This window comes from Dermacentor albipictus, chromosome 5 (genome assembly GCF_038994185.2).
Source record: "Dermacentor albipictus isolate Rhodes 1998 colony chromosome 5, USDA_Dalb.pri_finalv2, whole genome shotgun sequence".
In the NCBI taxonomy this organism is placed as follows: Eukaryota; Metazoa; Arthropoda; class Arachnida; order Ixodida; family Ixodidae; genus Dermacentor; species Dermacentor albipictus.
In genome coordinates this window covers 70,062,481-70,072,117 of record NC_091825.1, presented here as the reverse complement: position 1 = coordinate 70,072,117, position 9,637 = coordinate 70,062,481, and the positions used below count along the sequence as shown (strand labels likewise).

Genomic DNA, 9,637 nt, shown 5'->3' with positions numbered 1-9,637 from the left:
ATAGAAGAAGCCCTGGTGTCACGCCATAGGAGAGGTCTAGTGGAATACTGTATTCCCCAATCAAACGAATAGGTACTATCCTTTAACAAAAACGCCACTTGGCCGCCGTATATTGAATTCTGAACCAGCAGAATGCTTTTATAAGTCAAGTACACCTTGTTTGGCTTTTCTTTCTTTCAGATAGACGAAACGTATGTTCGTATAATGAATTATTCTGCCTTTACTCCCGTTCTGATTGTTTCATTTATTGAGGTTTAGCTCGGTTCCAACATCGTGTACAGCGGAAACACATCGTTTGCTATCCTCAACGATCGCTTCCTTTGCTTAACCGTTGTCCCTTCCATCATGTAAACAACCAAGCGTACTTGTATTGATTGGTGTCCCGTGAATTCAGACTACACCCACATTTCTATTTTGCTGTTTATTTAGTCCTTCTACATAAGCTCAAAGCATTCCAGCAATCGAACATCCAATCCTCACTCCACGCATAGACGAGGCAAAATGAAAAATAAAATGTTACCGCGCTCGTTCAGACAGCAGCTAATATGGCGAGCAGCTGAACATTAATTTGAAATACAGATCTTGCGAACGTGTGCACCTAGTATGCGTTTTCTCGCGCCGTAAGTCCACAAAGCCGCCAAGTCTGCGATCAAGATTAAAAATGTGCTCTCTCAACAGAATAGGCCGCATCCCTAATTACTTATTGTCCAATGCGGCAAAAACGAAGCGGAGACGCCTAAGGCAAATGAGAGAGTGAGATAAAGCAGAGCACGTGTCAGGGAAACCTCCAAAATGGAATGAAGAGTTAGTTGTCTGTGAGCGAAACATAAAAGTGGTAGGGAGTGTATTAGCGAATAATTTTTGAGCGGCTGGGCAAAAACGAGAAATGCGATCTCTAAGCAAATGCAAATTTTGAATACGAAGCATTTCTTGACGAAACTTTGCACTTCAACAGTATCTATCTATCTATCTGTGTATGTCTGTCTGTCTTTCTTTAACTTAGCATGTCCCAAAATTGGCATATTCGGACAAGGGTGTATGTTGAACATAAATGATTGGTCATAACATGCTTGTCCTGTAGGTCATGAAAGAGCCGCCTACGTCTTCGTATATACCAAAATTGGCGTAGTATCACAAGTGTATATGACGAACATGAATGATAGATCATGACGTTACTGTCCTGAGATGCATGTCATGCAGGTCATCAAACAGCCGCCTACGTCGCGATGCTCTCATAGTGGTTTCGTTAACTTGGGAGGCACCCCGCGCACTTCTTCCCATATCATCAATTTCCAGAGGGCATTGGATCTACCGGCTTCTTTTTAACGGCTTTTTGTCCACCCTTGTTTTTATGCGAAGCATATTACGAGAGCTCAAACCAGCTCCTCAGGCGCGGCGGTGTCGCCTTCAATACCACGTGACACCGTGACGTCACGACAGAGGAGAAGTGGCTTTGGCTCAACTCTTGCAAGATGGGTTGGGTGGGAATCGAACCAGGGTCTCCGGAGTGTGAGACGGAGACGCTACCACTGAGCCACGAGTACGATGCTTCAAAGCGGTACAAAAGCGCCTCTAGTGAATGCGGTGTTGCCTTAGAAACGAGCTGTTTCTAAGGCTCAGGCGTGCGTCGCTTGCTCAGGCACACATTTCGTTGCCGCGCCGAACGCTGCGTTGCTCGACGCTCACCGCGTTCAATGCGGGGCGCGTAGTCGCTGCGCCGTAGCTCATTGTCTTACACCCCTTGGCGGGTCGACGGGAACACTGTCGCGTTCCACTCTTGAAGGCGAAGCAGAGTAACGCATGAGTTGTTTCTTCGTCTAGCCGAACCAAATATAGCCAAGCAACAGCAGTTCACCAGGCTAAACAGTGGTTCAACAACTAAAATAAAGGCTAGTATGCTTCGCATCCTGGGCTTAACCTTACCTAAGCCACAGCCATTTTTTTTACAGGAAAACCTCCATTTGAAAGGCATTTAATAAGGAACTTACGTGCAATGTGACATATTGACATATATGACACAACGAAGCAGAGAACAAAATACATTTGTAACAAGCCGACACATAATAAGCCGATTACACTTTATGTTAGCATTTCTAACTTCTTTTTTCTCCTCCACCCCCCAATTCCGCTTACTACAGAATCTGTCTTGCCCGCTTACTCTTCAACTGTATAAGCACGCTTCACTAACCCTACCCTTATTTTCATCACTCCTGTGATGGTATTTGAATACGTTTGCTTTAGAGCTGGTTCAGTGGTGCACTTATGTCCTACATAGCAAAACGTCCTCAGGATTTCCTGCAGTATTGCTGTTTTTACAACAGAGAATGGCTTTCTGTGATTTGAGCCCGAGTTGGACACCCCTTTTTTCACTAGCAGGAAGTCTCGAACGTATATATTCTTTGTGTCGTCGTGTTTTTTTTTACGAAAGTTCTTTTTCATTGTTTTACGGTACTTAACTTCGCTCTCTTCGTTTTTTCTCTCTTCTGCCAGTTGCAGCACTACTTGAATTTCTAGAAACGTATCGCCTAGTAAACAGGTTTGACTCCCAGTAGCAGCAAAGAGCGGTGTGCATCCCAGAACTGTTGTATTGGAGCGGTTATTATGAGCTACCGCTTCCTCAAGGTAGCACTTCCGTCCACAGGGGCAGTCTGGATACATATTTATGTCATGTTTGATGCCACCAATAGCTCGCTGAGCTAGCCCATGAGCTGCTGGGTAATAGGGTGCTGTGAACCTGACTGTGATTCGGCCCATTCCTTAAGTTTCCGCTGCCTTCTCTCTTTATTTCTTCCTCCTCCTCCTCCTTCCTTAAGTTCATGGCTGCGAAAGCGTGACGAAAGCGTCATGACGATGGCGTGGTGACGGCATGATGAGAGTCGGGTGGCAAAGCGGAAATGACGACGACTGCATTACGACCACGAGACCGTGCCTAGCGGCCCAAGCTACTAGACAAGTTGAGGCGCTGGGACCGCGTAAGGACGACAGCGAGAAGAGAGAAAGGTCGAGGAGCTCGAATGACGAAGCTGGAGCGACCGCGACGGTGTCACGACCATGGCCGCATATGTAGTGGTCCAAGCATATACCCAACTTGGGCCAATGGGCCAGCGTAAAAGGTTAGGGTAAACAGCGGTAACCGATAGCCTATAGTTGACACCACAACGAAAGAATTCAGCTGTGAAAGCCATGTTATCGCTAGGGCGGATAAAGGGTGGTCTATTAGAGCTAAGCCTGTTCCAGATGGTGCGATTTCGCTCGCATGCTACGGAAATCGCAGTCGCAGTTGTCAACCCCCTCATTGCGACTGCGACCAACCGGTTAGCGCACGTGACGACGTGCGGCGAACCGGTTGCTGCGTTTTCCAGTCGTAATTGCGGAGAGGCCCACGAGAGTTATTTCGCAGTTTGTGTCGGAAAGTGGCGTCTGTCGCTCAACAAGCCCTGAAAAGTGCAAGTAATTGAGTGGAGCTGTGGATTGCGAAAGTGGTACGTACAACCACCTACACCTGAACAAGGCATATGAAACCCCGCAGCTTCTGTAATTCCTATGTGTTTATTGACACGCTATGTTCGTAACCAGGCAAAGTTTTGTCGAGTTACCTTTGGATGCTGATAGCACATACTTTTTCGTGGCTTTTGGTTATTTACCCTGCTAGCTATAAATACTACGAAGTGTCTCTCACGAGAAAACATAACCTTCGGATGTCCTTCCAATTATCTTTTTTGTGGCGTACGAGCAAATTGCGCTATACGAAAGCTCGCCGGAGTTGTTGCGTCGTTAGCTGTTACGGATGGAGGAACTTAAAGAATGTGCAATTGCGGCCAATTGCTGTGTCGTGGGGATAAAACTTGACAGCATAGTATCCGATGTTTCAACGTCCAGCTATAGGCGCCAACCTTATCTTGCAGCCTGTTCGTGTCGGCCTTAACGGGTATTTTCCCAGTGAATTACCTTATTTATAGGTTCTGTCACTTCCGCTGCGAGGCATGATCGTTTACCAAGCTCGTGGAACGATCGCGCAAATTCTATACCGTTATTAATTTTTGCAGTAGCATATTTAACCCTTTGACTAGGAATAAACCGCATTGTTAACTTGTTTTTTAATCGTTATAGTGCACGCTAAGCACTATTTAAACAGTATTTTCTCTTTTTATATGTGTAACTTTCTTTTCTGCACGTACACCAATACGCCTTCAATTTGTTCTAGATTTTGTATTCTTGTTCAACCTGTGTTACCCTTCACTTTAAAAGGTGTTTGCATATTGCCCTTACTTCAAGGGATTGACATTGTGTTTATGCTGTTCGTAGCATATAAAAGTAATCTAAGCAGCTGCTTCACTATAAACATTCCTGCCTTTTCCTGCTTCTCTACCTCCTGTAAAACACAAGCAACAATGTGGAAAGCAGACAAACTCGTTGTTTTTATAAAAATTTTTATAAAAAGTAGGTAACACATTAAACAAAAGCAAATCAAAATTGTGCCGTGAAAAGACCCCATTGTATCCCTTTCTGGGAGCGACAGCAACCTTTCAAGTTCGCACTGTTCTTGCACGTTCACAGCTAATGAAATGATCAGCCGTACCACGAGGCATAAGCTATGCCCAATAAGAGAGGAGCAAAGTCACTAATCAGTTTGCAAATTAATGTATTACTGCATAAACTCACATAACCATATCATGTCATTACCCCATCAAATTCCTTTAATTAAAGTATTATGCAAATTGTAACATATACTAAGACAGCATGACATTTGTGTATCCGAGTCTTCTTCTTGTACAACTATCAAACGCAGCAGCTCACAGATTTTTTTATACGATGTTATTTATGTGTATGTGTACGGAGATTCCCCGAAACTCTACTCAGCATAACTCACGCGTACTCAGACTCAGTCGGAATTCTACTCAGCCGAGCTTGCTCTGACTCACATTAACAAAAATTTTACTCAGCCAGGCTCTCGCGAACTCAGCCTCACGGGTCGATCCAAGTCTTTGTGAGCAGACGTTTGAGCGAGTTCGTCGAGCTATGTATTCATTACATAACGTTAAACGTCTTGCCTGTGTGGTGCATAAGCAGACAATAGCACAGGAATCCGCATTGCATCAGATGAAAATAAGGGGGACTCTAGAAATTTCAGTTAGATTTACAAAATTTATATGACCATTGCAAGAATGGTTCGCCTGGTGTAGATTCCAACAAGTGAATTGCATCTGCACTATATTATTACCGGTACTGTTGTCTACCTTGACCATTACTGAGTTACCACATTAGGAGATTTCAGCGCCGAGCTAAGTAAATGGCTCTGATGCAATATATTACCAAAAAGAAACAACGCTTGCATAACTACATGTACAACAACCAGAATATGATACCAGCACATGCGCTTAATAAAATGCACACGAAAGCTAAATACGCGCAGAGACAAAATAGCATTTATTTATTTATTTATTTATTTATTTATTTATTATACCTCAAAGGCCCCAGAGATGGGGTATTACATGAGGGATGGGCTTTAACAAACAGTGATTCTAGAGCAGCCTTGAAGTGATGAGTGTCGGAGTGGTGCGTGATGTCGGCAGACAGACCGTTCCAGTCCCTGGCGGTTTTCACAAAAAATGATCGTAGATGAGAGGTAGTCTGCGCCGGGGGAGGATACACGGCTTTGCTGTGGCTAATGCGGCTGGACTGACGATGAGCTGGTAGTATAGCTGAAATGTGGAGTGGTGAATGATAGAATTTGTGAAAAAGACACAGTCTAGAAATAAGACGTCGCGATTCTAGATTAGTAAGACCGGCACGGGATTTTAGTTCAGACACGCTTGCATGATAAGAATATTCAGAGTAGATAAACCGGGCTGCACGGTTTTGAATTGATTCTAGTGTATTAGATAGGTTATGTTGATGAGGATCCCAGACAGAGCATGCATATTCTAACTTAGGGCGGACATATGTAACATAAGCTAACAATTTTACTGATGGGGGAGCAAGTCTTAGATTCCGGCGGAGAAAACCGAGGGTTCGATTCGCGGCATTGGCTAAGTTAATGACATGTTGTGACCAATTTAGGGTAGTTGAAAATGTTACGCCGAGGTATTTATACGAGTCTACGGATGAGATTTCGGCATCGTATATGGTGTATTTCCCTGATTGGTGATGCTGTCTGCGATGGAAAGAAACTAGTGAGGTTTTTTTAGTATTTAAAGACATCAACCATTTGTTACACCATAATTCAATGCGTTTTAGGTCATCTTGGAGCAAATGCATGTCTGAAGTGTTAGTTATGCGTCGATAAACTACACAATCATCTGCGAACAATCGAATGTTAGAAGTGATATTAGTAGGAAGATCATTAATGTAAATTAGAAAGAGTAGTGGTCCGAGAACTGTGCCTTGTGGTACGCCTGAAAGGACAGAAGATCTTTTAGATGACTGTGTGTTAGCAAATACAAACTGTTGTCGGTTAGTAAGGAAGCTACGTATCCAGTCTAGTACAAATGGATTAATCTTGAGACGGGAAAGTTTTAGGAGTAGCCGTTGGTGTGGAACTTTGTCAAATGCCTTTTCAAAGTCTAAGAAAATAGCATCTACAGGTACGTTCAAGTCAAGGTTAGAGCTTAGATCGTGAAAAAATAAAGCTAGTTGGGTGTCACATGAAAGACCTTTACGGAAGCCATGTTGAGCTGGGTGGAAGACGTTATTGGATACTAAAAAGTTTACGATCTGAGAGTAAATAACATGCTCCATTAGTTTGCAACAAACACTGGTGAGTGAAATGGGGCGATAACTAGAGCACAACGATGGAGGACCTTTTTTGGGGACTGGAACAATCTTGCCTACTCTCCAGTCTTCCGGCACCACTCCTGATGACAATGATTGCTGAAAAATAGCACATAACATCGCGCTCACATTTGTTTTAGTGTTTTTCAGCATTTTAACATTTATTTCATCGACGCCAGACGATGATGTAAGTTTTAATGAATCAATTAGTTTCTCAATACCATAAGGACAAAATGTAATATCAGGCATGACTGCATGATCCGAAAGAGGGAAGCGAGGTAATATGTTGACAGGTTCAGTTTTGAAGACGGAAGAAAAAGTACGGTTAAGTTGTTCAGCAATTTCGCAATCGGGAATACGATGGTTTTGATCGTCAAACAGAGCTAATGGCTGGGAGTTATTAGGGTTAATAACTTTCCAGAATTTTTGGGGGTTATTTCTTAACATAGACGGCAGCGTTCGGGAAAAAAAAGTGCGTTTTTCTTTATTTGCTAGAGCTTCGAATTCTTTTTCTGCAAGGTAATACTTATTCCATGCGCCTGCGTTGTTAAATCGTTTAGCCGAACGAAAAAGCCTTTTCTTTTTATTGTTAAGACGCTTTAGTGTGATATTAAACCATGGGGATGACTGTTTTTCGGTTAGGGTGATAACAGGTACGTATCTCGCGAACACATCGAGCATTTTGTTTTTAAAAAGCAGCCAGTTAGTTTCGACAGAACGTGTCAAAAAACTGGTGTGGAATGAAGTAGCAAAATGTGCGAGTTCCGAGTTAATTGCCGAGTAATTCCCTTTGTCATACAGTTTGATCACTTTGGTTATCTTTGTAGGTTGTGTAAGCTGACAGGAGTACGATGCATGGATTATAGAATGATCACTAAGACCAGGCAAATGCGTCATTGCATAAACTTTGTCAGGATCAGAAGCAAAAATGAGGTCGAGTATGTTAGAAGAATTACAACCTTGACGTGTAGGTTCAGTGACAAGTTGCGTTAATCCAAAGGTTAGGCAGGAGTTAACAAAATCGCTTTCGGTACTTTGTTGCGAAGTTGCTGATGTTAGGTTAGTCCAGTTTATGGCGGGGAAGTTAAAATCACCGAACAGTAATATCGGAGAGTGGTGATGCAATTCAGTTACCGAACGCAATGTTTCGTGGAATTCTGCAACAAAGTTAGGATCATTACCAGGGGGGCGATAGCAGACTGCGATTATTGTGGGTGGGTAAGAGGCATTACACAGGACGAACAGAATTTCTAGGGAGGTTGATGGGCTCGGTGGCACGACAGCCATGACAACAGCCGCTTACCTGCGACGCCTTTTCGTTCTGCAGGTTCTGCTCTGGTGTAGCCCTCGACCACGCGACAACGGATGCGCTGGCGACGTCCCGGAGGTCTCTTGGCTCCCGGCTTGGCCAGACGCAGCAGATGACCTTGATTTGCCACACCGGACGAAGCGCACCCCACCGACACCACGAGGGACTGCTACATCGCCACCCGAAGATCCGTTTCACGAGCCACCACCTTGGCTCTTACAACTGCGCCCCCTGGTTCTACCGTTATCAAGCCACCAGATAACGTCGCCTTTCACCCAGGACTATATAAGTGTGACACCGTGCAGCGCGGCATTCTATGGGCTCGGTGGCACGACAGCCATGACAACAGCCGCTTACCTGCGACGCCTTTTCGTTCTGCAGGTTCTGCTCTGGTGTAGCCCTCGACCACGCGACAACGGATGCGCTGGCGACGTCCCGGAGGTCTCTTGGCTCCCGGCTTGGCCAGACGCAGCAGATGACCTTGATTTGCCACACCGGACGAAGCGCACCCCACCGACACCACGAGGGACTGCTACATCGCCACCCGAAGATCCGTTTCACGAGCCACCACCTTGGCTCTTACAACTGCGCCCCCTGGTTCTACCGTTATCAAGCCACCAGATAACGTCGCCTTTCACCCAGGACTATATAAGTGTGACACCGTGCAGCGCGGCATTCTATGGGCTCGGTGGCACGACAGCCATGACAACAGCCGCTTACCTGCGACGCCTTTTCGTTCTGCAGGTAAATTATCAGTATTCATTGTATGGCCGACGTACTCGTTATATGGCCCTTGTTGTGCTGCCGAGCCCACAGTGTTGTATTTATATTGCTTTCGATTGTACACGTGTCCTTCATCAACTACTAATACTCTCCGGAGACGTCGAGTTAAACCCAGGTCCAAGCACCCGTGCAAGCGAAACGCAAACATCCAGTGACATAATGACCGCACTGACTGAAATTCAATCTGGCCAAGCTTCACTACTAAAAGAAATGAAATCCCTGCAACGTAAGCTGTCCCAGAGCGACAGCGCTATAAAGGAGATTAAAGACCGCCTTGTCAAAATTGAAGAAGACTGCGCATCCCTGGTAGTAATAAAAGAACAAGTTCACGATATCCGGACGCTTGCCGATCAAAATGCAAAAGATATATCGTTGATTAAGGCCAGGCTGGACGACTCGGAAGACCGCGCGCGACGCTCAAACCTAGTATTCTTTGGATTAACAGATCGCGAACGTGAAACGTGGGCCGAGTCAGAATCATTAATAATAGATCTATGCTGTAAAGAATTAAATATAACTGTTCAGTCGGTGGACATCGAACGTGCCCACCGTTTGGGCAAATTCAAAGTAAACAGCAACAGGCCAATTATTGTGAAACTTTCACATTTCAAAGTAAAAGAACAAATTCTTTCACAGGGTAGGAAACTCAAGGGCACTGAATATAGAATTTCAGAAGATTACTCTCCTAACACTCTAACAGCTAGAAGGCGTTTAGTCGAATTCGCCAAGACACAACAGAAACCATTCAAGCTCCGACATGACAAGCTAACTATT

General features: G+C 44.6%; 1 long non-coding RNA gene across 1 annotated transcript; it reads right to left on the bottom strand.

Moving 5' to 3' along the window:
• Positions 1–5,506: 5,506 nt before the first annotated feature.
• On the bottom strand, positions 5,507–9,345 carry LOC139060487 (uncharacterized). The gene is made up of 3 exons (XR_011514864.1): positions 8,075–9,345; positions 6,801–6,870; positions 5,507–5,702 (listed from the first exon to the last, which is right to left on the bottom strand). It is a non-coding gene; the product is annotated as an uncharacterized lncRNA (long non-coding RNA).
• Between the last annotated feature and the right edge of the window lie 292 nt (positions 9,346–9,637).